This window comes from Myxocyprinus asiaticus, chromosome 17 (assembly GCF_019703515.2).
Source record: "Myxocyprinus asiaticus isolate MX2 ecotype Aquarium Trade chromosome 17, UBuf_Myxa_2, whole genome shotgun sequence".
Lineage (NCBI taxonomy): Eukaryota > Metazoa > Chordata > Actinopteri > Cypriniformes > Catostomidae > Myxocyprinus > Myxocyprinus asiaticus.
This window is the reverse complement of record NC_059360.1, coordinates 9,248,125-9,273,555: the sequence shown is the minus strand read 5'-3', so window position 1 is coordinate 9,273,555 and position 25,431 is coordinate 9,248,125. Positions and strand designations below refer to the sequence as shown.

The 25,431-nt window shown below is 40.8% G+C and overlaps 1 pseudogene; it reads right to left on the bottom strand.

The window, feature by feature from the left end:
- The window catches only part of LOC127454704 (ribokinase-like), a 63,543-nt pseudogene extending 40,116 nt beyond the window's left edge, over nt 1-23,427 (bottom strand).
- Nucleotides 23,428-25,431: the final 2,004 nt, after the last annotated feature.

Below are 25,431 nucleotides of genomic sequence, written 5' to 3'. Positions count from 1 at the left end.
TTAATTACTTGAATCTAACTCATTAAAACCTCATATGGGGCTCCAGTAAATGTAGTGTGCTACGTTTAGGAGCAAGTTTGGTTATTAGCAATAATTAATAATTATCAAAGATAATTATTAATTATTAAAATCAATAGAACATTGATGAGAATCAATGTTAGCTTTTTTAATCCTTTAAATGAACAATTATCAAAGATAATCGTTAATTGTTAACATCGATGAAACTAATTAAAGTTAACACTAGCTTATTGATCATTCAAATTCAACAACCATCAAAAGATAATTATGAATGATCAGAAATCAATAGAATATTAATAAGGATTAACACTGATGGGGCACCACCCTGGAATCAGGGACTAATAACCAAATAGTAAAACAGTCTCAATATTAGATTGTTTTCTTAAGAAAATCGACATCCGACGAATATCGATTTTCGGGAAAAAAACAATGAATGAAGGTTTGAATCCGAGCAATGACATCCCGTCAGCATGACACAGGCGTATGCAAAACAAACCAAAACACTTCTCTTTGTAATATAAACAAAGTTTATTTATGCAGTAATATCAATTAATAATTAATACAATGCAGTCAATAAAATTCCGACTTACAACTACAAACTATACAGTGATGTGATTAGATATGGAAATAAAAATAATCCTATAACACATAAGGTGTGTGTGTATGTGTGTGTGTGTGTGTGTGTGTGGTTAGTACGAGAGAGAGAGAGAGAGATGACGGCCCTAAAGCAGATTTCGCGATAGTGGAAGAGAAAGCAGCTGTCAGTTTATCACTCAGAGACGCAGTGGATGGCTCGTAAAAGTCCCACGTTATTTGACTCTTTAATGGATGAACTCAGTTGCTGTCTCACCCGCGATGGCGAAATTGCACAACAATCCAATTTGGTTGGACCACAATACAGCAAAACAAATTTGTGATAATTAATACCCTGAGTATTAATAATGAGCGGACATGGCGGTCCGTAAACTGTACAAGCAAAAACCTTGAAACACAAGAATAACACACTATAATATTCTATCTCTGCCCAGACGTAAACCTCTTACTTGAATCGCATGAGGACAAAGGCAGAATGTGTTTTCCTCCGTCCTTTAGCTCTGACCCTTTTCCTTGAGGCTTGGGTGATGACGGGAGGCCGTTTCCTCGCTCTGTCGGCGGGCGGTACGGCTGTTGATTCTCGGCGGGCTGGTGGAGAACTCAGAAATGTCGACTTGATTGAAGATGGAAGAGAAATCTTTAATCTCTTCACTTCTGTAGGCAAACGGATGAAGATGCGAATTGCTCGGTGGTCTCCTTCGGATCCGTTAGAGTGTTCGGTTGAACACAGAGTAATCTCAACTCATCCAGCGAGATGGAGATTGTATGACTACAGTTTCAAGTCGGACGTTACTTCCTTGTGCCACGAGGTTGCACATGAGAGCAGCATTGAACTGCGTCCACACACTGCAAGCAAAGTTGCTGGAAGCAAATCCCGAAAGCATTTCAGAGGTATTTCAACTCCTGATGATGTCATGTTTGAGGGACGTTCTGTTGTGTGCCTCATCCAATAGGAGTTGAGAGTTCGATCCTTTAGTGAGCAAGGCTTCATGGGATTTGTAGTCTTTTTTGGACTCCCTTTGTTTGATTTTGGCACGATTTTTATCAGTATAATTTACGACTTGGAATGTGGGGGCTTGAGTTAGGTTTTTACGACTGTGTTAGGCCTGCCTTTGTCTTCTATCTGAATACATGAGGCTCAACAGCATGGTGGTGGCTCACTGATGTTTTGGGGGTGTGTGAGCTCTAAAGGCACAGGGAATCTTGTGAAAATTGATGGCAAGATGAATGCAGCATGTTATCAGAAAGTACTGGCAGACAATTTGCATTCTTCTGCACGAAAGCTGCGCATGGGACGCTCTTGGACTTTCCAGCACGACAATGACCCTAAGCACAAGGCCAAGTTGACCCTCCAGTGGTTACAGCAGAAAAAGGTGAAGGTTCTGGAGTGGCCATCGCAGTCTCCTGACCTTAATATCATCGAGCCACTCTGGGGAGATCTCAAACATGCGGTTCATGCAAGACGACCAAAGACTTTGCATGACCTGGAGGCATTTTGCCAAGACGAATGGGCAGTTATACCACCTGCAAGAATTTGCTGCCTCATAGACAACTATTACAAAAGACTGCACGCTGTCACTGATGCTAAAGGGGGCAATACACAGTATTAAGAACTAAGGGTATGCAGACTTTTGAACAGGGGTCATTTCATTTTTTTCTTTGTTGCCATGTTTTGTTTTATGATTGTGCCATTCTGTTATAACCTACAGTTGAATATGAATCCCATAAGAAATAAAATAAATGTGTTTTGCCTATTCACTCATGTTTTCTTTAAAAATGGTACATATATTACCAATTCTCCAAGGGTATGCAAACATTTGAGCACAACTTTATATACTGTGTAATTTTTGTAAACAAATTTTTTTTTGTAAAGATTATTTATATTGAGAATTAACTTTATAGTAATTATTTTATACATTATATTTTCTCCTGGTTTGGTTTAAAAATTTAACAGAGCCACTTTCTGCAACATTCATTGCAATATAGAAAACAGATATGGTCGGTTCTGTTGTCACTGTCAAAAAGACACATTATGCGTGTTCAACATCACACTCACCACCTGAGATACATTCAAAAACAAGAGAGATATATCCAATATGATCTCCAACACTGCTCCAGTGACAGGTCATAAAGATTTGTTCACCCTCTTTAGCTTTTTGTGGTAAAGTAACACAGATTACTAATAATTATTTGTGTGAAGACGTCTCAACGCCTGGATAACCTACTGTGGTGGTGGGGGCGTGGTTGGGCATGGTCCAGGCACGCTTGTGAATGAAGAGTGAAATCAGGAGATGAGAATGGTAAGGATCATCACCTGGCAATGATTGTCTCGAACTGTAACTGTTTGTAATTGCAGTGAGAGTGGAGATGGGTTTTAAGAGCGAGCCGGATGACAGTGAGGAGAGAGCGCTACCCACACAGACACACACCGAAAGAGCGTGTGCTGAGTTTGCACTGAAAAGCAAATTGTTTGAGTTATTATTAAAATAAGTTACCTTTTTGAGTTTAATCATGCCGTCTCACACTTCCTCCTTGCACCCCATCCTAAGAACTTTGTTACACCTAATATTTCCACAAGATTTTTAAGTGAGGATCTACTAGACACTTTATGATCCCATAATCCCTTGGGAGATGAGACGTCACATTCAAAATGCTGGATTTAAAATTACAGCACTGAAATGCGAGTCAGACAGCTCTTTTCAACTGTAAGTGCTATATATACCAAGAAAGTTTTTCCTTGTTCTTAAATGGTTCTTGGTTAACAAAACCAGAGTAGATTATGTTGTTATTATGTCATATATTCAGGTCACAGGCAGGGTTGGGCAGAATATTTAAAGAAATTATTCTGGGCTGAATACTTAATACTCTCTCTTAAATGTATTTAGTAATGTATTCCGATACATCACATAAAAAAGAAAAGTATAATAATTCAGAATACAAGAATACATGTTTATAAAGGCAAAGCACAATTGGACATTTTATGTGTGATATGTCAATATTATCATATCTGAACCGCTACATCTCCACTATTAACATCTAAGTGAGTCTAAATGGCCAGCTAGATATTTATCAGCAAATTTCATGAACTGAGCACTAACTCGATTTCTTTAAATTAGATGTGGAGTTGGATGATGATGTTTTAATTTATGGAAAACAGAAGGCAAACAGTAGGCAGTTTGTGGTCAACTACAATATTTTGTTCACTTTCCAACTAGAAAAACGCTGCCTGTACCTTCAAGACCCAAAAGTAAAGAGTAAATCTAGCAAACAATTTATATTTTAAATGTTTAGATTATTTAGTGTAAATTTGTAACATTATGCTTTGTGTTATCTTACCCTGATATTAGTTTAAAAAAATTACCACTGCTGCGATGGGGTTTCTAATACAGCTGCTGAGGGAGTGACAGTAGGGCTCATGTATACTCACAGAGAAGTTCTTCATTCATTACCAAAAAGAAGTTTGAAACAGCTGAACGGTATACTGTTTGCGAACATTCAGACACCAGCCACGCTGCTGGGGGAGGTGTTTAGAAGATCATTTAAATATGAGGACGCACAAGACTACGTACATGTAAAACCTTAACTAATGTGACATTAAAATGTGTTATCAATGACTATATGCCTTAATCTATGAGTAGAATTCACATAAGAAGCCGTTTAACCACTCAATGATGATTACAAGTACTATACCTGTATATACAGTAGATAATGTGTTATTTGCCATGTTTACATTTTGTATTCATGGCAATAATGTGCTAACACAATATAAGTGAACATAATATTTGCTGGTTACACTCTGCTATTGTAATTTATGATGACACTGATACTACTGCAATTTTGCATTCATGGCAATAATGTGTGATCACAATATATGCAAACATAATATTTGCTGGTTACACTCTGCTATTGTAATTTATGATGACACTGATACTACTGCAAAGATGAGTGTCTAAAAGAGTATTAATGGGCAGAATACAGATGAAAGAATGAAAAGAGGCATATCTCACTTTGGGCAGATGTGTGAATGGCTTTCGGTTGCAGACGACATATGAATGAAACAACATATCAAACAACAAAGTGAATGGGCACATAAGAGTATTTGAGTAGATGTGATCACTTTTGCAGACTAATTAAACCAAAAAAATCACATGATATGTTCTTGGAAAATGTCTCTACATGAACAATCGTACAGATGTAGGTCAGTTTGCACCAGCTCGCTAACAAGCTCCAGGCACACCCACCAATGACATGGACCATTGGCAGTATGACGGTGTTAAGCAGCCGATACAAAGTTTTCCTAAAAGTTCACACTGGCGAGCTGTTACAAACCATTGATATAAACTTAAAAAATACCTTCATTTTGGCCAGATTTTGTTCAAAATAACGTCACACCCCTTTGTTCTTCGATTTCGTATGAAGTGTGCCTTAAAGGGTTAGTTCACCCAAAAATGAGAATTCTCTCATCATTTACTCACTGTCATGCCATCCCAGATGAGTATGACTTTCTTTCTACGGCAGAACACATTTGAAGAAAAACAGAAAATATCTTAGCTCAGTAGGTCCTTAAAATGCATGTGGATGGTGATCAGACATTTGTAGCTCCAAAAATAACAGACAGTCAGCATAAAAGCTGGTTAAATTAATGTCTTCTAAAGCGAAATGAATGCTTTTGGTGTGAAAAAGATCAATATTTAAGTAATTTTTAACTATAAATCATTGCTTCCCATCAGCAGCAGTAAGCCTGTGTGATGTAATTGTGTTGGCATGTTCACGCGAAAACAGACACACGTGTGACACCCGGAAGAGCAGTGCTGTTTACAACTGAGTAGGAGGAACGCTGTACAGAAGCTTTGTTGGTTTTGGTTTAGATCTGTATTTGTATCTGTTTGTTTACTCACAATTTTGCATTTGTGTGCTCATTCTGGATGTCTCAACTGAGAGAAAAATGTGAGATTACGTCCATAACATGCCGACCCGAATATGTCATACTGCGCATACTGCTGCTGACCGAAAGCGATGATTTATGGTTAAAAAGTACTTAAATATTTATCTTTTTTGCACCAAAAGCGGTCGTTTTGCTTTAGAAGACATTAATTTAACCAGTGGAGTCGTATGGATGACGTTTATGCTGACGGTCTTTGATTCCCTCTCTGTCACTCACTCGATGTTGCGTCGATGTAGTGACACTAGGGGTCACTCTTGGGAGCCAGAGACACCTCTGGTCTTTGATAAAAGGCCAATGAAAATTGGCGAGTGGTATTTGCATGCCACTCCCCCGGACATATGGGTATAAAAGGAGCTGGAATGCAACCACTCATTCAGATTTTCTCTTCGGAGCCGAACGGTCATGTTCACTGAGCTGAATTCCCACAACTGTTCATTCACCTCTGCTGGATCTGACGGCGCATTTCAGTGGCTTCTCCCTCCTCTGCACTGGTGCACTGCAGAGAATGCCCTTGGGTGCTTTGGCAGAAATAAAAGAGTATATTTTTCTTAAAGAGCCGCACACACGGAACATCTTTTTAAAGACACGTCTTTTTAAAAATGCCTTTCCTTTGTGTGTTATTCCTGGTTGTGCTCGTTATCTCTCGCCTTCTGACGGCCTTTCATGTCTGGACCCTGCTCACGTGGAGACAGTGTTCATGGATGGGTCATGTACTCATTGCGAGAACATGTCCATGGCAACGATGCGGTCGCGGCTTACCTTCGTAAGAAAGCAAGCCACCCCAGAGGCTCCCCGCCTTGGTCCTTCTACCTACGGGTTTGAGGCCAGTGCGGCTAGCACTGGGGGTGATTTGGGGACCCCAAAGGGACCGCCTCCGCCGGGTATACCCCCGCGGATCTCCCATTTCCCAGCATGCTCATCTGCCCTGATCGGGCTTCCGGATGAGTCCGCCGGCTCGTCTCACGGCGAGTTCAACCTCTTATTCGGACCCCACAAAAGTGATGAGCTCTCGAGCGCAACATCGGAGAGCGGGCTCATCCAGTCGGATGCGGAAGCCTCAGCTGGGCTCCTCCCTTCGTGTGCGGTTGCCCAGTCACAGGCTGACGCGGAGATGATGACATGCTTTCCCAGACAGCCGCGAGCGTCAGGCTAGAGTGGAACCCTCCGCTCTCCCCTGAACCCTCGTGGCATGATGATTGGTTCCAGGGCTCGCGGCGCTGCTCAAAGCCACACTCCGCCCCCGTTCCTTTCTTCCCGGTAGTGCATGAAGAGCTGACAATTTCGTGGGAGGCACTTTTAACTGCCTGGTCCCGATCTTTCAGCTTCCCCACCCTCACTACCCTCGATGGTGGGGCGGCCAAGGGCTATTCGGCAATCCCCCCGGTGGATAAAGGTGCTCGCGGTGCACCTATGCCCACAGAGCGCCACCACCTGGCGCGGGTACCCAAAACTCCTGTCCAAGGCCTGCAGGTTTACGTCATCTCTGACGGCCAAGGCCTATGTTGCCGCTATATAAGCCGCCTCCGTCCTACACGCCATAGCTCTCCTGTAAGTCCACCAAGGTGCTAAAGGAACTGCACTGTCTCTCGGGCGGGCGATGTCCACCTTGGTGGTCCAGGAGCACCACCTTTGGCTCAACCTGGTCAAGATGGGTGAGGCTGACAAGGCACGGTTCCTTGCTGCCCCCATTTCCCAAGTTGGCCAGTCTGGTTACACCGAGGACTTTGCTCATCAGTTCTCAGCGGTGAAGCAGCAGACGGAGGTTATCTGGCACATCCTGCCCTGGCGCAGCTCAAGATCCCGCACCCCGTCTGCTTGTCATCAAGGGCGTCCCCCTGTGGTGACTGCACCGGCTCCACTGCAGCCAGCCCCTGCAGCCCGGCCCCGGCGTGGAGCCCACCGAAGGAAGCAGACACCACCCATCTCGCGGCCTCCAAGAACCCGCAAAAGGCTTCGAAGCGCCCCTGAGACAGGCGACCCAGGGACGACGAAACCCGCTGCCCTGAGCTGGTAAGCAGACCACTCCATCCCCCGGTTGAGGGCCGGGAGGAGAATCTTTTGTTACCTTTGCATTTAATTGCGCTGCATGCCCAAGTGGCTGCAGTACTCAAGAGTTCAGCAAGAGTGGTATCCTTGTTCCCTGGGTCACGGATCCGGTATGCATGGCTGTCATCACGACCACCGTCCACCACTCTATTTGGCAGGTTTGGCGCTCCAGCAGCGGTCTCCCCGCCCCTGAGATCCCAGATGTGGCACTAATCCGCCCCCGATGTGACAGTCTCCAAGGGTCACGAGGACAGGCCTCTTCCTCCCCCATCCCAGGCTGTTCCGGGGGTGGTCACAAGGAGCCAGGTAAGTACTTCGATGTCCCTGAACTCAGCATGGCCACGACACGGTGTGGCACCTCAGGCTCCGCCCCGGTGGGTTGCGTCCAATCTTGGACCTGCGTGTACTGAACCGGGCTTTACACAGACTCCCGTCCTAGATGCTGACGCAAAGACGCACTCTAGCGAGCGTCTGGCATCAAGATTGGTTCACGCCGGTAGACCTGAAGGATGCGTACTTCCATGTCTCAATTCTACCTCGACACACACCCTTCCTGTGGTTTGCATTTGAGGGTCGGGAGTATCAGTACAAGGTCCTCCCTTTCGGGCTGTCCTTGTTCCCTCGCATCTTCATGAAGGTCGCAGATGCAGCCCTTGCCCCGCTACGGGAAGTGGGCATTCGCATCCTCAACTATCCCGACGGTTGGCTAATCCTAGCTCACTCTTGGGATGTGTTGTGTGCACACGGACCTGGTGCTCTCACACTTCAGCCGACTAGGGCTTCGGGTCAACTGGGAAAAGAGCAAGCTCCTCCCGGTTCAGAGCATCTCTTTTCTTGGTTTGGAGTTGGACTCAGTCTCGTTGACGGCGCGCCTCATGAACGAGCGTGCACAGTCAGTGCTGACCTGTTTGAAGGCATTCAAACAGAAAACAGCGGTTCCACTGAAACTCTTTCAGATGCTCCTGGGGCATATGGCATCCTCAGCGGTGGCCATCCCGCTCGGGTTGATGCATATGAGACTGCTTCAGTACTGGCTTCAGACTCAAGTCCCGAGATGGGCATGGCGCCGCAGGACACATCGCGTGGTCATCACGCCGGTCTGTCACTGCCTCTTCAGCCCTTGGACCGACCTCTACGGGCAGGTGTTTCGCTAGAGCAGGTCTCCAGGTGCATCGTGGTCACAACAGACGCCTCCAAAACGGGCTGGGGCACTGTTTGCAATGGGCACACATCTGCCGACTTATGGACGGGCCCGCGGCTGCATTGGCACATCAACTGCCTCGAGTTGCTGGCAATTCTGTTCGCCCTGTGGAGGTTCCGGCCGTTGATCCAGGGCAAGCATGTGTTAGTTCGGACAGACAAAATGGCAACAGTAGCATATGTCAACCGCCAAGGTGGTCTGCGCTCTCGTTGTATGTCACAACTCGCCCGCCGTCTCCTCCTCTGGAGTCAGCGGCACCTCAAGTTGCTGCGAGCCACTCACATCCCGGGCGAACTCAACACTGCAACGGACGCGCTGTCACAGCAGGTTACCCTCAGGGGAGAGTGGAGACTCCACCCTCAGGTGGTCCAGCTGATTTGGAGTCGATTCGGACAGGCACAGGTAGACCTGTTCACCTCCCAAGAATCCTCCCACTGCCCGCTCTGGTACGCCCTAACCGAGGTACCTCGCGGCATAGACGTGCTGGCATGCGTTTCCCCCAGTGAGCCTACTTGCACAGACTCTGTGCAAGTCAGGGAGGACGAGGAGCAGGTCGTCCTGGTAGCACCCTACTGGCCCACCCAGACATGGTTCTCGGACCTCATGCTCCTCGTGACAGCCCTCCCAGCAAACTCCCCTGAGGAAAGACCTTCTTTTTCAGGGACAGGGCACCATCTGGCACCCACGACCAGACCTCTGGAATCTCCATGTCTGGCCCCTAGACATGACCCGGAAGACCTAAGTGGTCTACCACCCGCAGCGGTAGACACAATCACTCAGGCTAGTGACCCCTCTACGAGGCGCCTGTATGCCTTTAAGTGGCGTCTGTTCGCTAAGTGTTGTTCTTCCCGACGGGAAGACCCCCAGAGATGCGCAGTCAGATCGGTGCTTTCCTTCCTGTAGGAGAAGTTGGAAGGGAGGCTGTCCCCTTCCACCTTGAAGGTGTATGTTGCTGCTATAGCAGCACACCATGACAAAGTGGACGGTAAGTCCTTAGGGAAGCACGACCTGATCATCAGGTTCCTGAGAGGCACCAGGAGGCTGAACCCCTCCAGACCGCGCCTCGTTCCCTCATGGGACCTCTCTGTAGTTCTTCAGGGTCTACAGAGAGCCCCCTTTGAGCCTTTGCAGTCAGCTGTGCTTAAGGCACTCTCCTTGAAGACTGCCCTCCTGAGTGCGCTCAATTTCATCAAGGGGGTAGGAGACCTGCAAGCGTTGTCTGTCAGCGAAACGTGCCTGGAATTTGGTCCGGGCTACTCTCACGTGATCTTGAGACCCGAACCGGGCTATGTGCCCAAGGTTCCCATGACCCCTTTTAGGGACCAGGTGGTGAACCTGCAAGCGCTGCCCCAGGAGGAGGCAGACCCAGCCCTGTCGTTGCTGTGTCTGGTGCACGCATTACGCATCTATTTGGATCGCACGCAGAGCTTTAGGATCTCTGAGCAACTCTTTGTCTGCTTTGGTGCACAGCGGAAAGGAAGTGCTGTCTCCAAGCAGTGGATCACCCACTGGCTCATTGACGCCATAGCTATGGCATATAACGCCCAGGACGTGCCGCCCCCGGTAGGGCTACGAGCCCATTCTACCAGGGGTGTAGCAGCCTCCTGGGCTCTGGCCAGGGGTGCCTCTCTAACAGACATTTGCAGAGCAGCAGGCTGGGCAACACCCAACACCTTGCGAGGTTCTACAACCTCCGGGTGGAACCGGTTTCGTCCCGGGTAGTGGCACGCAATACAAGTGGATAAGCCGGGATAGCCGGCCGGGTGTATCGCTTGCATATAGCGCCTTTCACCTCCTCTGAACTGAAGACGTGCACCATTAATTCCCAGTAGTCTTCACAAACTATGTTCCCTGGTTAACTTCCTCTGAGCCCTGTGGCAGTCGAGTTTTCAGAGAGACTCTGAAAAACTGCCGGCCCAGTACACGTGCTAACTAAGAGCCCTGTTCTGGGGTAGGTGCTCCGCATGTGGCGGTTCCCTGTAAGGTAACCCCATGCGATGTATATCTTCCGTTAATTCGTTTCCCTGTTGGCAATTTGCGTCTTCCTTGGGCAGAGCCTCCTCTGCCACAGTCTCCATGTTTGTAGTAACTCCTCCCCCATTGGATAGGATCTACCATGAGACTTCTCCACATGATCGGCAAGACCATGTGACGTATTTTCCACTTAAATATCCCCCCCTCTCTCTGGGTGAGGTGTGGTCTCCGCGGTGTCCTCCCCTTGGGAAGGACCCCCCCCCCGACTAGACCTGGTTGGCCCAGTTAGGTAATCCCCCTTTTTTTTTAGGGAGTGAAAAAAAAGAAGGGGAAAAGAGGCCACGACTGGGCTAGCCTGTCTCTATCTTTTGGGTAGTCGACTTGTCCCCAAAGGGCCGTTCGACACTCATAACTATGTTGGGGGACAGCGCCAGTTCACGTAACACAGTTCAGCCAGTTGTGGCGTTTTGTATAGGGACCCCTAGTGTCAATACATCGACACAACGTCGAGTGAGTGACAGATAGGGAACGTCATGGTTACTTGCGTAACCTCCGTTCCCTGATGGAGGGAACGAGACGTTGTGTTCCTCCTGCCACAACGCTGAACTACCTGCTGAAATGGCCGGACCTTGTCTCGGCTCCTCAGCATAAAACCTGAATGAATGGTTGCATACCAGCTCCTTTTATACCCGTATGTCCGGGGGAGTGGCATGCAAATACCACTCACCAATTTTCATTGGCCTTTTATCAAAAGAACAGAGGTGTCTCGGGCTCCCAAGAGTGACCCCTAGTGTCACTACATCGACACAACATCTTGTTCCCTCCATCAGGGAACAGAGGTTACACAAGTAACCATGGCGTTTTTGGAGCTTCAAAGGTCAGATCACCATCCACTTGCATTTTAACATTTTCGCATGTGAGTTTCTCCTGTACTGATGGACCCCCCAGTGTGAGTTCTTTAATGTGTGCTGTAATAATATATATATATATATATATCTTACCTTACACTTCACATCAGATGCACTGAAGGACAGATTATATCACAGCAGGTGCACTGAAGGTCAGATTATATATTATCAAACATATAATGTGGTTTTTAGATGTTTATAATAATTGATTATGATAGATAAGATGCGATCATGAATGTGCTTGGCGGCTATGCATGCCGCCATATTGTTTACATGCAATGCAATATGGGATTTTGAGTTTGTGATAGAAGCATAGAAGGTTCTAAAAGCCTAGTCCTTACACTTTCCTAGCACCAGAAGTTGTTGGAATGAGTGACGGACAGAATGGGAGAAGGCTCGAGTAGATTGACTAGTTTGTATATTCTTTGTTTAATGTCTGAAAATATGGCTGCATCGCTGCAGCAAAACAGTGCGCTCTGACGGTAGCGGCTTTCAACTTTTATTTAGTGATTGTTTGAATGTTTGTAACATATAAAAATAAAGATATTGTGATGTTGAAAAGACTATTTGAGCAGCTGGTTCATTATGACAACCGCTTCTGTCCCTTTATTGCTGGTAAACAGCAGCATGAATGCAGATCATAACGGTTTGATCATACGCATCTGAGCCCAGCCTAGCATAATCACACTGGTTTGATTGCACATGTGAAAGGGTTAATATTTTTCAATTTTTCTATCAAATGTGTTCTGCTGAAGAAAGTCATACACATCTGGGATGGCATGAGGGTGGGTAAATGATGAGAGAATTTTCCTTTTTGGTTGAACTAACCTTTTAAATTTGGCATCTTCTCTCTTCTGACCAGGGGTGGTTCTATGGTAAGTGGATTTTCAGGGTTTAGCTTAATGCTTTAAAGAAGCTGCCAACAAGACAGTACGTGGTACTGAATGGAGTCGGTATTTGTTATTATTGTTACTGTAGAAAGACAGGTATAATTAACTTTTATATATACTACTTAGAATATAACCTGTGTATTTCTTAATATTAAAATATTTTTATATTTAGTATCAATTTGATACCGAAGCACTGGTACTTTTGACATCACTACAAAACATTCAGGGCTTTACTGAAAGCATTCGGGTACTCAAGTACTTACCGGTTCGGTAAGTACTCAAACAGCCCATCTGGCACCAACAAACATCGATGCGATTATCTAATCAGCCAATCATGTGGCAGCAATGCAGTGCATAAAATCATGAAGATATGGGTCAGGAGCTTCAGTTAATATTCACCCATCAGAATGGGTAAAAATGTGATCTCAGTGATTTGGACCGTGGCATGATTGTCGGTGCCAGATGGGCTGGTTTGAGTATTTCTGTAACTGCTGATATCCTGGGATTTTTCACACACAACAGTCTCTAGAATTTACTCAGTATGGTGCAAAAAAACAAAAAAACATCCAGTGAGTGGCAGTTCTGTGGGCGGAAACACCTTGTTGATTAGAGAGGTCAACAGAGAATGGCCAGACTGGTTCAAACTGACAAAGTCTATGGTAACTCAGATAACCGCTCTGTACAATTGTGTTGAGAAGAATAGCATCTCAGAATGTTGTGGCTAATTGGTGTATATACACTGGCGGCCAAAAGTTTGGAATAATGTACAGATTTTGCTCTTAAGAAATTGGTACTTTTTAAAGAAATTGGTACTTTTATTCACCAATGTAGGGCCTTGGCCCACTTAAAATGGCAGCAGAGACTGCATGGCCCTTTGTTCTATGATCAAAAGGAGAGACATTGAACTCAGTTTCCCAGGATCCTTCACAAATTCACAACTGGATGCGAAGTCCCGCCCATGGACCCAGTCTCAAACTCCATTGGTCGAGCGGCCTACGACCGATGACGTCATCTCGTCAACAAAACCCGCGGACAGATGAATTTCGGCCTCTCTGTGCTAAGCTCTGCCTGGCTGTTAAGGGACATCTGTACTGTGCACGTACTGAAGGAGTCTTCCCTCCGTTTGGACTGAGAACAAAGAGACCACGTTTTTCTAACCTCACCATTTGGCCACGGTAGAGTAAGATTAACTTAGCTTTGTTCAAGTCTTATAGTATACTTATATCAACCAGTTCAGTTTCACTGTAAAGCAACAGTGAATTTATTTTGAAAAACGGAAAGTCGACCAGTTTCCCTTCTCCCTCTTTTTCATTCAACGTTGACTACTTTCTGCATTCTTCTCCATCGCTGGATCCGAAGAATAAAGCAGAGATGCGTCTTTTCGCTGACGAGCGTAAGACAAGGAACCATCCAGAACGTTTCTCCTGACTGCTCAATGCAACAGGAATTCCAACGGACAAACCTACTGAAATCACACAGGATTTCCCAAGTAAGGCTTGATATCTGGGCAGATTTAGTTTAGAAACTGTGATTTTTCTTGTGAATCTAAATCATATTTTTGATTCTAAATGCTGATGTTTTGAGTATATTTTTGTATGTTAAACTCTGCTCGCTGCTTCGAGTTGGGAGATTTGTTTTAGTTTCTTTTGGGGTTACGTTTGTTTTGTTGAGTGATTTGAACTAGTAATTCAGTCCCGCTGTTACGAGCGGTTACCCTTAACTAAACTGCATGCATTTTTCCTCTCTCGCTCTCATTCTCTCTCTCTCACTGATATTCATTGAGTGAGCGGTGCCTCGGTTTGTGTTCAACTCAGGCTGGTGAACTCAAATTCCTGTTTCGTCAGTTCCTTTGTGTGTCCGCTCATTTCCATCCGCAGGTGGGATCAGCTCCATTTTGGTCTTAACCCTCCATTTTGAACCTGATCCTCCATTTTGATTCCTTTGTTACCACACCTGGACACACACACACACACACACACACACACACACACACACACACACACACCCACTAGCATATAGCTCCACTGTTTGTTTAGGATTTCCTTGATTTTATTTTTGGAATATATTCGGAAAGTATTGGCTGTGCTCACTGGCTGGCGAACCAAATTCCCCCGCCTGTTCCGTCAGTTCCTTTGTGTGTCCGCTCATTTCCATCCGCACGTGGTATTAGCTCCATTTTGGATTTAACCCTCCATTTTGAACCTGATCCTCCATTTTGATTCCTTTGTTACCACGCCTGGACACACACACACACACACTAGCATATAGCTCCACTGTTAGCTTAGGATATCCTTGATTTTATTTTTGGATTATATTCGGATAGTATTGGCTGTGTTCACTACTGCTTGTGTATAATAAATCCTGTTATATTATAAGTACTCCTGTTTGTTTTTGTTTGAATGTTGTGTTGAAGCCAACCTCTACCACGTGAAGAACTCCCAAGTTACCTCAGAGTACTATTATGTTATTGGTGTTAGAAACTAACTGTAACTAGATTACTATTAGATTTGTATACCAATAATTTAACTAGTTTTTCCCTTTTTTATTATTTTGATTAACAATTAAGATACTCAACCTACAGGGTAGATTTTGTTTTATGAGACTCAATCAGTAACTTGCTATCATTTTTCTCTTTTCAAAGAGTGGTGCCCCGAGAATAGAGTTTAATGAATTAAATTCCATTTAATTACTATTTAGTTATTTAATTGTTATTTGATTATTCCATAATTAATAACAATTAATTATTAATTATTTCTGCAGAATAGTTTAATGAGTTAAATTCTATATAGTTATTTAATTGTTATTTGATTATTCGATTATTAATAACAAATAATTATTGATTATTTCTGGAGAATAGTTTAATGAGTTAAATTCTATTTAGTTATTTAATTGTTATTTGATTATTCCATAATTAATAACAATTAATTATTGATTATTTCTGATAGTAAAACTGATTTAAACAACCAGTAGCACCTACACCAAAGTGGCATTCAACTGATCACAATATATAGTCAGGACATTAATAACGTGAAAAATTACTATTACAATTTGAAAAAAAAATTCAGAACATCTTAAATTACTTCAAAGAGTTCTCATCAAAAAATCCTCCACGTGCAGCAATGACATCTTTGTAGATCCTTGGCATTCTAGCTGTCAGTTTGTCCAGATACTCAGGTGACATTTCGCCACATGCTTCCTGTAGCATTTGCCACAGATGTGGCTGTCTTATTGGGCACTTCTCACACACCTTACAGTCTAGCTAATCCCACAAAAGCTCAATGGGGTTAAGATCCATAACACTCTTTTCCAATTATCTGTTGTCCAATGTCTGTGTTTCTTTGCCCACTCTAACCTTTTCTTTTTGTTTTTCTGTTTCAAAAGTGGCATTTTCTTTGCAATTCTTCCCATAAGGCCTGCACCCCTGAGTCTTTTCATTACTGTTGTACATGAAACTGGTGTTGAGCGGGTAGAATTCAATGTAGCTGTCAGCTGAGGCCATGTGAGGTGTCTATTTCTCAAACTAGAGACTCTGATGTACTTATCCTCTTGTTTAGTTGTACATTTGGCCTTCCACATCTCATTCTGTCCTTGTTAGAGCCAGTTGCCCTTGTCTTTGAAGACTGTATTGTACACCTTTGTATGAAATCTTCAGTTTTTTTTGGCAATTTCAAGCATTGTATAGCCTTCATTCCTCAAAACAATGATTGACTGACGAGATTCTAGAGAAAGCTGTTCCTTTTTTGCCATTTTTTTTACCTAATATTGACCTTAAGACATTCCAGTCTATTGCATACTGTGGCAACTCAAAAACAAACAAAAAGACCATGTTAAGCTTCATTTAATGAACCAAGTAGCTTTCAGCAGTGTTTGATTTAATGGCAAGTGATTTTCTAGTACCAAATTAGCAATTAAGCATGATTACTCAAGGATTAGGTGTTGGAGTGATGGCTGCTGGAAATGGGGCCTGTCTAGCTTTCATCAAAAATGACTTATTTCAAATAGTGATGGTGCTGTTTTTTTACATTAGTAATGTCCTGACTATACTTTGTGATCAGTATCAAGTATCAGTGTTGATTAATGAACATTTTTGCCCATGATGACAGAGCCCCATTTTCAGCAGTCATTATTCCAGTCTACTAAGAATCTGTGTCACCTAATCCTTGAGAAATCATTCTAATGTGCTAATTTGGTACGATACTACAGTTGAAAATGGTTGTGCTATTTAATGATGTTTGAACATCTCATAGGAAGGAAGAATGGGAGATCTAAGTTGTATTTGAGATTATATCAAATACATTGTCTTTTTTCAGTTGCTTAAATATTGAGTACACTTGCATGTAGTCACTTTGCACTTTCACGTCAAATTCTGGTCTGAAAAATGTCAGAACAAAAAACAAATTTTTCTAAAAACTGAAAGATATAAGCAAACTGGATCTGACCAATACGGCCCAGAAGAATGACAACAAGAGGAAGAACATTAAAGTCACTAGTTTGAGAAACAGACCCAACAGAGGTCCTAAACCAGCTGCTTTGATTAACAGTACATGAAAAATACCAGTTTAATTTGCAACAGCGAAAAGCAGACACTGTTTCAAAGACGTTTCAAAGAAAAATCTGACACAGGGTAGAACAGGCAAAAGAACTTAAAGATTGAGCAGTAAATGATTAGAAATTAGTATTATGGATGGATGAGTGTAAGTCTGAGGTGTTGAGCTGCTGTTAGAAGAGTCTGATAATAAGGTCTAAAGTGTCAATTACATCTTTGGGAAGTGCTACAGAAAGTATGGGATGAAACTTCATCTGAATATCTTCTTAAAATGACTGCTAGAATGCCTAAGGCATAATTGCTGCAAGTGGAGGATTAATAGATAAACAAAGTTTAAAGAATACAGTATTTATCCATTTGTAACATTATGTTTCTTTACTATAATTCTTGATCAATTTAAGTAACCTTTTCTTTCAAAAACTTTAAAATATCATGGTGATTACAAACTTTTGAATGGCAGTATGCAATGAAATTCAGACATTTTAAGTGTGACTTACTATAAGTGTTCAAATACTTTATGGGGCCAGTGATATATACTTACAACCAGACATGTACAAAATTCTTGCACTGTTGCATCACAAACAGACAGTCACACATACAAATCTGACATAAGCATTAAGAAAACCACACTGCAGTGTCAGGAGATATTATCGAGATTTTTTACCTCATTATGACTTCCTTGTTATCTTGCTGGATAATTGTTCGGTCTTACGTCATTGTGACATTCACACAGGAAGCTGGGACACTGAGATTTCAGCAGGTTGTTATGGCAATCATGATGGCAATCAGAGCTCTTCCTAGGATGCTCACTGTGGCACTAGTGGGCCTTAGCACTTATGCTGGTTCACTAAACCTTGACATTTAAAATGCAGCAGGCCTTACACTGAGCATCAGGCTGGTTATGTCACCTTTCTTTAAATCCAAGTAGTGCTACATAAAAAGTGTCTAAAATTACCCTGCGTAGGCGAAGTGGACACAGAACGAGAGCTTCTCACTCATCCATGTCTCATTCAGAAGAGTACTTAGTGGTGTTTATGTTATTTTAGATGCTTTTAAAAGCCATGGATGCAGCAGAACTCGGTACTCAGACAAATTTCTGTCTACCTGTGTCATTGACGATGATGAGGCAGCTCCGGTTGCAGCTTTTTCAGTCTGTTCTACAAAATCTAAAAAAGAAAGACAAGTTCATAATTAAATCACATCTGGAAAAATCTGAAATTTGAAATCTTTGACCTTCTGATTTCTGTAATTATTACAATACAGGCAGTATTAGGGCTGGGTGATATTAAATACTTACAATATCATCGGCATGATTTTACAGGCAAAATTAAGCAACATCCTTAAAAACGAAATTATTTTGATGTGCTTTTTATTTGGCCATTATGTTTCCTAAATACTATTTCAATCAATATCAGTATACAGATAAAGAAACAGTACATTTATATTTTTTATCCTTAAAAGTTAGGAATAACCATATTTGGAAGAAAATGATAATTTTCTTAACCAAAGAAGCTTTAAATTGATAAAAAAAAAAAAGATGCTTGATGCAGGCCAATAATTTCCCCCTTCTGAAACAAAGTAACATCTTTTCCACAACCACAGGATACGTCTTCCGATGTGGTTATTTAAGAAATGAGAAGCTACACACTGCATCAGTAGGGTTAAAAGAACTGTTGCCAGCTGAAACATATTAATCACTGCAATAGTGATCCAATAATAGCCTCTTAAGTATCTGCTTATTTAAATTCAAACGGTGACTATTTGTTTGGCCAGGCAGTGTATTTAAATAAAAGCTGTATTCTTCAAACTTTCCACGAATCCTGCACTTGCAGCAATCACGCCTTTGGCATTCTAGCTGTCAGTTTATCAAGATATTTGGACAAAGTTTTATCCCATGCTTTTTGTAGCACTTCCAAAGATGCAATTGTTTTGTAGGACTCTTTTCAGAGACCTAATGATTAGACTTTTCTAACAGCAGTTCAACACCTCAAACTTAAACTCATCCATCCATTATACTAATTTCTAATTATTTACCTGCCCATTCTACCATTTTCTCCTTATTTGTCAGATGTGACTTTTTCTTTGAAAGTCTATCTAGAAGGCCAGCATCCAAGAGTCTGCTCTTCACTGTTGCAGATTAAACAATATGTACTGTTCACTGAAGCTGCCAGTTTATAATAATTTATACAGTTTATAGCAACAGTAATAAGAATTTTCAACATTGTTAATGTTTTTGGCAGGATTTACATTTCAATTTAATGCATACTTGGTGAAAAGAAGCATCAATTTCTTTCAAAAAACAAAAATGTCTTGGTGATTCCAAACATTTGAACAGTAGTATAGTATATATATCTTGTAAATATATAGTCAAAAGGATAAAAAAAAAAATATATTGACATATAGTTATAACATTAGCCCAGCTGTAGATAGCATACAAGCATTCTAGCAAGCTTTTAAAATGAAAACAAATACAAAGTGAACAAGACTGTACAAGACTGCTTAGGCTTTCACAATGCATACAAATCCCATTTGTTTTCAAAACTGATTTAAAGGGACTGACTGTCCACACACTCATTCTACAAGTGATGAAATCGGATCCATTTGTTCTGACAGTGTTATCCATATCCAGTACCTATATCAGTACAGTAACACAGAATAAACATCAGCACAATGCCAAGAGAGTTTTCTTCCAAGACAACTAAGAGCACAAAGCTTTCAGTTTGGAATTATTTTTAAAAATAAATTTTTAAGAGTTTGGAAATTTTGCCTCTGCTCATGTCAATCATGAGTGAATGTGGACACAGCTAGAGACATGACTGCACAATTTGAATGTTACATACTCATCACGTCTCAAATAACTAAAAAATATGTGAAATCTCATCTGACAGTTCAGTGATTTTCAAATTTACAAATATATTATTTTTTAATCGGATTTTAAACACATTTTGGATTGGTTTTGGATCAAGTTTATAAACTCAGATTTCATGTTTTTTTTTTTTTTTTTTTGCTGCAAAAAACTAAACAGAATAGAGTTGAACACACCAAAAAGATCAAATTTTTGCAGCCTGTCTGAACAAAGACTTAAAAGTCAAGAACTGTATGAACAATGATTTCCATTACCAGTGGATTTGCCATTATTTTTGAAGTTCTGAATGTAGTTGTCCCCCAAAAAGTCTTTGCCGACCTGAAGAGAGAAGAAATATTTACAATGTTTTGAAAAAGAAACCACTTTAAACTATTTTTTGAAATGGTAAAAAAGTTGAAAAGCAGAACTTGAAACAGTATTTTCTAGCAACTTGCTGACTGGCCAAAGTTCTGCATTGCTATATCAGGCCAAGCCTTCCAGATATAGCAACCCCAAACAAACGCCTCCACACAAATACAACTTAGATCTCCTATTCTTCCTTCCTATGAGACATTCAATGGTGAGGTGAGGGGCAAAAGAGTTCCTTTTTTCCCCAACTGGGTCTGCTTTTATCCCACGCTGGTAAAGACATGCCAAGTATGGGTCCTAAGCCCCAGCAGAGGAGACCCTTCACTACCTGGCCCTCTGTCTTTGATGTGTGATCTCTCTTTGAGTGTTTCTGAAAGCAATGGGAGTCTATTTTTGCACGCTGCATTCGCTTTGGTATTGATTAGCGCCTTTGCGCTGACAAAATGAAGCTTTATTATTTGGTTAGGCACTCTCATGTGGTTAAAATCTGAAACTTAGGAATTGATAGGTATCAACCTGAACATTTTTGTGTGTATGTGTACCTTAGGCTATATTCAGTCTTTTATGGTGTTCACAAGCTATGAGGAATAGATAGAACTAGACTTAAACTATTAATAGGAAAGCAGGCAATATTGGGTACCTTGCACACCATGGCAGTCTTGGCCCCTTTGCCACCAAAACCGAAAAAGAACTTGTGTCCATGTATTGTCTCTCCAGCTTTAGGAAGTCGAGGTGCCTGGCTAATATAGACACATAACAACATGAAATCATAATATGGGGTGTTAACAACGGAGGATAAAACCTGCAAAAATAATAAATAAATTAATACACAAATAAATAAATCCATATATGTGTGCATAAATAATTATAGAAATGAACAAATGTGATATACAAATAGTTTATTAATTAAATAAATAAATGCACCCATTAATGCAAAAATAATGCGATATAAAATGATTGCGGAAATGCAAAAATGTTAAAGGTAATGCAAAATAGAAAGTTGATTTAAAATTCTATATTTCTTTAATCATTAATTTATTTGTTTCTTCCGACTCAAATCTCATTCACGCTTTCACATTGTCATTTGCGATTGCTGTGTTGCGATTATTTATTAGACACATGAGCACCATTGCAATGTAATGCCACAAATTTTAAATCTTGCGCAATGCATCACATTTCAATATGCAGAAGCGTGAATGGCATTTGAGAGCTACAGCTAAAGGCCAAGATTCTCATTGAACAGTGGCTTTGGTCTAATTTTGGTTTGTTCATCACACAAAATTATAGTATGGCTTCAGAGGTTTTGGAATATACAGTAGTGCACAAAGTGTATGGACTACTTTTATGTTATCTATTTTGTCCTTTTTAGAGCTTTACAGTATATGGTCAATATGTGCATAATGAACATTCTTCATAATCTCTCTTTTTGTGTCCCTTGCGAAGAATCCCTTCTTATATAGATGCATGTATATTTTATTTTCATGTACAAAGGCCCATTTATACTGTCTGAGAAAAAAACAGTAAGCATGATATTAAGACAAAATTAAATAATTGTTTTTTTATATTGCCATATTACTAAAGCCACAAGATATTATTAAAATAAATAGTATTTTTTATTACACTCCCTGGACCAAATTTTTAACCCCCTACTTTAGAAGACTTTAGAAATCATACAGGTTTGGAATGTTATGAAGGCAAGTAAATGTTGAAAATTTTTTAACAGTAAACACCATAACTGACACCATACCTAAAACTACAGTAGAGATACAATATTCTGTCAAATTAATACATTGTTAGTCTTTAGTAAATGTACATGTCCATCAGTACAATTTGTTTTTAAGAGAACACCAAATGGGCCATTCAGTCAATTAAAGTCCATATTGTTTAAATGAGGGGCCTTTTACTGGAAATGGGCTATGATTGTGGGCTGTCAGTGAAAAAAATATAACATCCTGGGCCCTTCTAAATCTAAGGCAGGTGCCTTGGACTTCCAGAAAAGCTAATTATTGTGCCGTCTTAGTGCATGCCATTTCAGAGAGAGGTCCGTTAGCCTTTCACCCGAGCAGGACAAGCAGCTATTACTCATTCTATTGAACAACAGGAAAAAAAAAAACAACTATCCCAGACAGCTGGTTACGGTCTGGCCCCAATCCAAGTCTCCGGGAGTCCATGTTTATGTGATGCCAATAGAGTTGTTTTTCACATGTGAACATGTGTTGTTTGAGTGCTGCAGTTAAAAGAGGGAGAATTACAGCAAGCCAATGCGGATGGACAAAGATCTTGTCTAGATTCAAGTAAACTGAGTGGTGAAGTGATTGGAGCTGGTTGTTGATGGTGTTGCTAATGATTTAAGGACAAATTGTGCTGATAAAGAACCTAAAAAACTTAGAATGAAGAACTCATGATAATTTAAAGTAAATGACCACGATTTAGTTTTCACAAAACCATTTAAGTTATTAAACATGTTACAAACCAAATACCAAGTTCTAGTGTAATATTTCGTTCACAGCGTTGGGTGTAATCCAATTAGATACGTAATTTAATTACTTTAGTATAATACATTACTCTTAAGTACATTGTAGGGTTATGCTTATTTTTTAATATATTATTTATGTAAGAATACATGAATTATAGCCCCGTAACAAGTTATTGTGAAGGAGAAATGTGAGGTGCTGAGTGTATGAACAAGAAAGAAAAATAGACATTATTTTTAATTTGTTGAGTGGAAAAGTGTTTTAGAAAGTAACTTAAATATAAATTAGTAAAATGATTACTTTTTCAATGAAGTAATTAGTAATCCAATTACAATTTTAGTGAAATAATTAGTAATTTTTAGGATTTGTTGAATTACTATTTTTAAGTAACTTTAGGTAACACTGTTCACAAAGTTCTACACATTTTCTTTCCCTTGCTTATTAGTTTGTTAAACATTTTGACTAATTCGATCATCCTATCAGCTACCAATATAACTGTCATACTCTCAGCTCCATTTTACCATTTTATTAATTCATTCCAGAGAATTCCAGATTTTCCTACAAAATCAGTGCAGAAAATGCAAAAAAGTTAAAATTCTTTTTAGTAATTACCTCATTCTGAAACTGCTTCCAAGACACTTGCACATTGTCTTTGGCCTAAAGCTTCAGAAATGAGGAAAAGGATGAGGAAGGTTAAGCTAACAATATTATTAACAATATTACATTATTTACTCTAAGTAATAAATTTACATCTGCCATAAAATCGCAAATAATGGTCCTGTGCCATTTTTACATCTGAAGCGGCATGTGTAGTATACCCCGAAACAATACATTTACTGGCTGTTTAATGCTGCATAAATACATTTACAGTGGAATAAAAAACACAGATATAATTTTATGAAACAAATGTTTCAAATATGAAATTATTAATATAAAAACATATAATGATGAATGAAAAACATGACATTTTTGGAGGCAAAGGAGCCTCCTCAGAGCAGCCTTAACTTAGATTTGTAGACACCTGTGGTTCGGCAAAGAAATACAGACACTTTTAAATTGCTATTAGCATGGATACAACTTTGCAACCAATTACAGCACAGATCCTCTATTTTACTTTTGGTTCCATTAGCCAGCTATGTCTGAGTATGTCAAGTATGTCTGATTGAGTCATTGTCTGTGTTTCAGGTTAGAGACAGTCTGGCCTCACCTTAACTCCTCTCCTACAGTCGCTTCATTGTTTCATGAGCAACAGTCATTCTGCCACAAACCAAACTCTGGCAAATGGTGTTAATCTCCTTAGCCAAAAAGGAAATACAACAGGTGTTCTGTGACGTAGGCTGTGGTGCAAGCAGATGTTTATTCCAATTCATTGTTTCCAATAAAGATTGGACCACAAACAGCCTGAGAAACACAGGAGTAACATTGTAAATGTGCTATTGTACATTAAGGTCAACAGACCATTAAAGGAGCAAGTATTTGGTAATTGGTTTTTGGACATGGCACAATGGTAAAGCCATGGTCTTTCAAACGTGTTTTATGCTCTGAATAAATAAATACAAAAATAATTGTTATAACAACATATTTGTTTTCATCAGTTTACCTTAATATATATACCTATAACAGGTATACAGTGAACTTACTGCTGCAGGTTGTAACTTTGGCACCACTTTAATTTCACTTTAAGGCAGCAATTAATTTTTAGTTTTCAATTTTAGTGGGTTGAATTTTTTTTTTTACAGTGTGGTAATATAATTGTTTTATGTACATGGACATGATAATTCAATGGTATTCTTTGAAATAACTTCCAAGAGGGTTTTATTCATTTATTTATTTCCTCAGAGGTTGCTCTTTCATAGCTCAAGAGACTTAAAGGGATAGTTCACCCAAAAATAAAAATTCTCTCATCATTAACCCTCATGCCATCCCAGATGTGTGTGACTTTCTTTCTTCTGCAGAACACAAAGATTTTTAGAATACATTTTCAGCTCTGTAGGTCCTCACAATGCAAGTGAATGGTGACCAGACATTTGAAGCTCCAAATATAACATATAGGCAGCATGAAAGTAATCCATATGACTCCAGTGGTTAAGTCTACGTCTTCAGAAGCGATATGATAGGTGTGGGTGAGAAACAGATCAATATTTACATCCTTATTTACTATAAATCTACACTTACACTTTCACATTCTTTCACATTTTGAAAGTGAAAATACAGATTTATTGCAAAAAAAGATTGAAATTCTGATCTGTTTCTTACCCAAAGTGATTGCATCACTTCAGAAGACATATATTAAACAATTGGAGTCGTATGGATTACTTTAATGCTGCCTTAATGTGATTTTTGGAGCTTGAAAAGGTCTGGTCACCATTCACTTGCATCGTATAGACCTACAGAGCTGAAATATTTTTTAAAAAATCTTTGTTTGTGTTCAGCAGACGAAAGTCATACACATCTGGGATGGCATGATGGTGAGTAAATGATGAGAGAATTTTCATTTTTGGGTGAACTATCCCTTTAAGACTCAGTTTCACTTAAATGCCAACTATGTCCCAGATGTTTCTCCTAAAATTCCTCAGGAAATACACACAATATATCAATATAGACACAAATGAGACAATTTT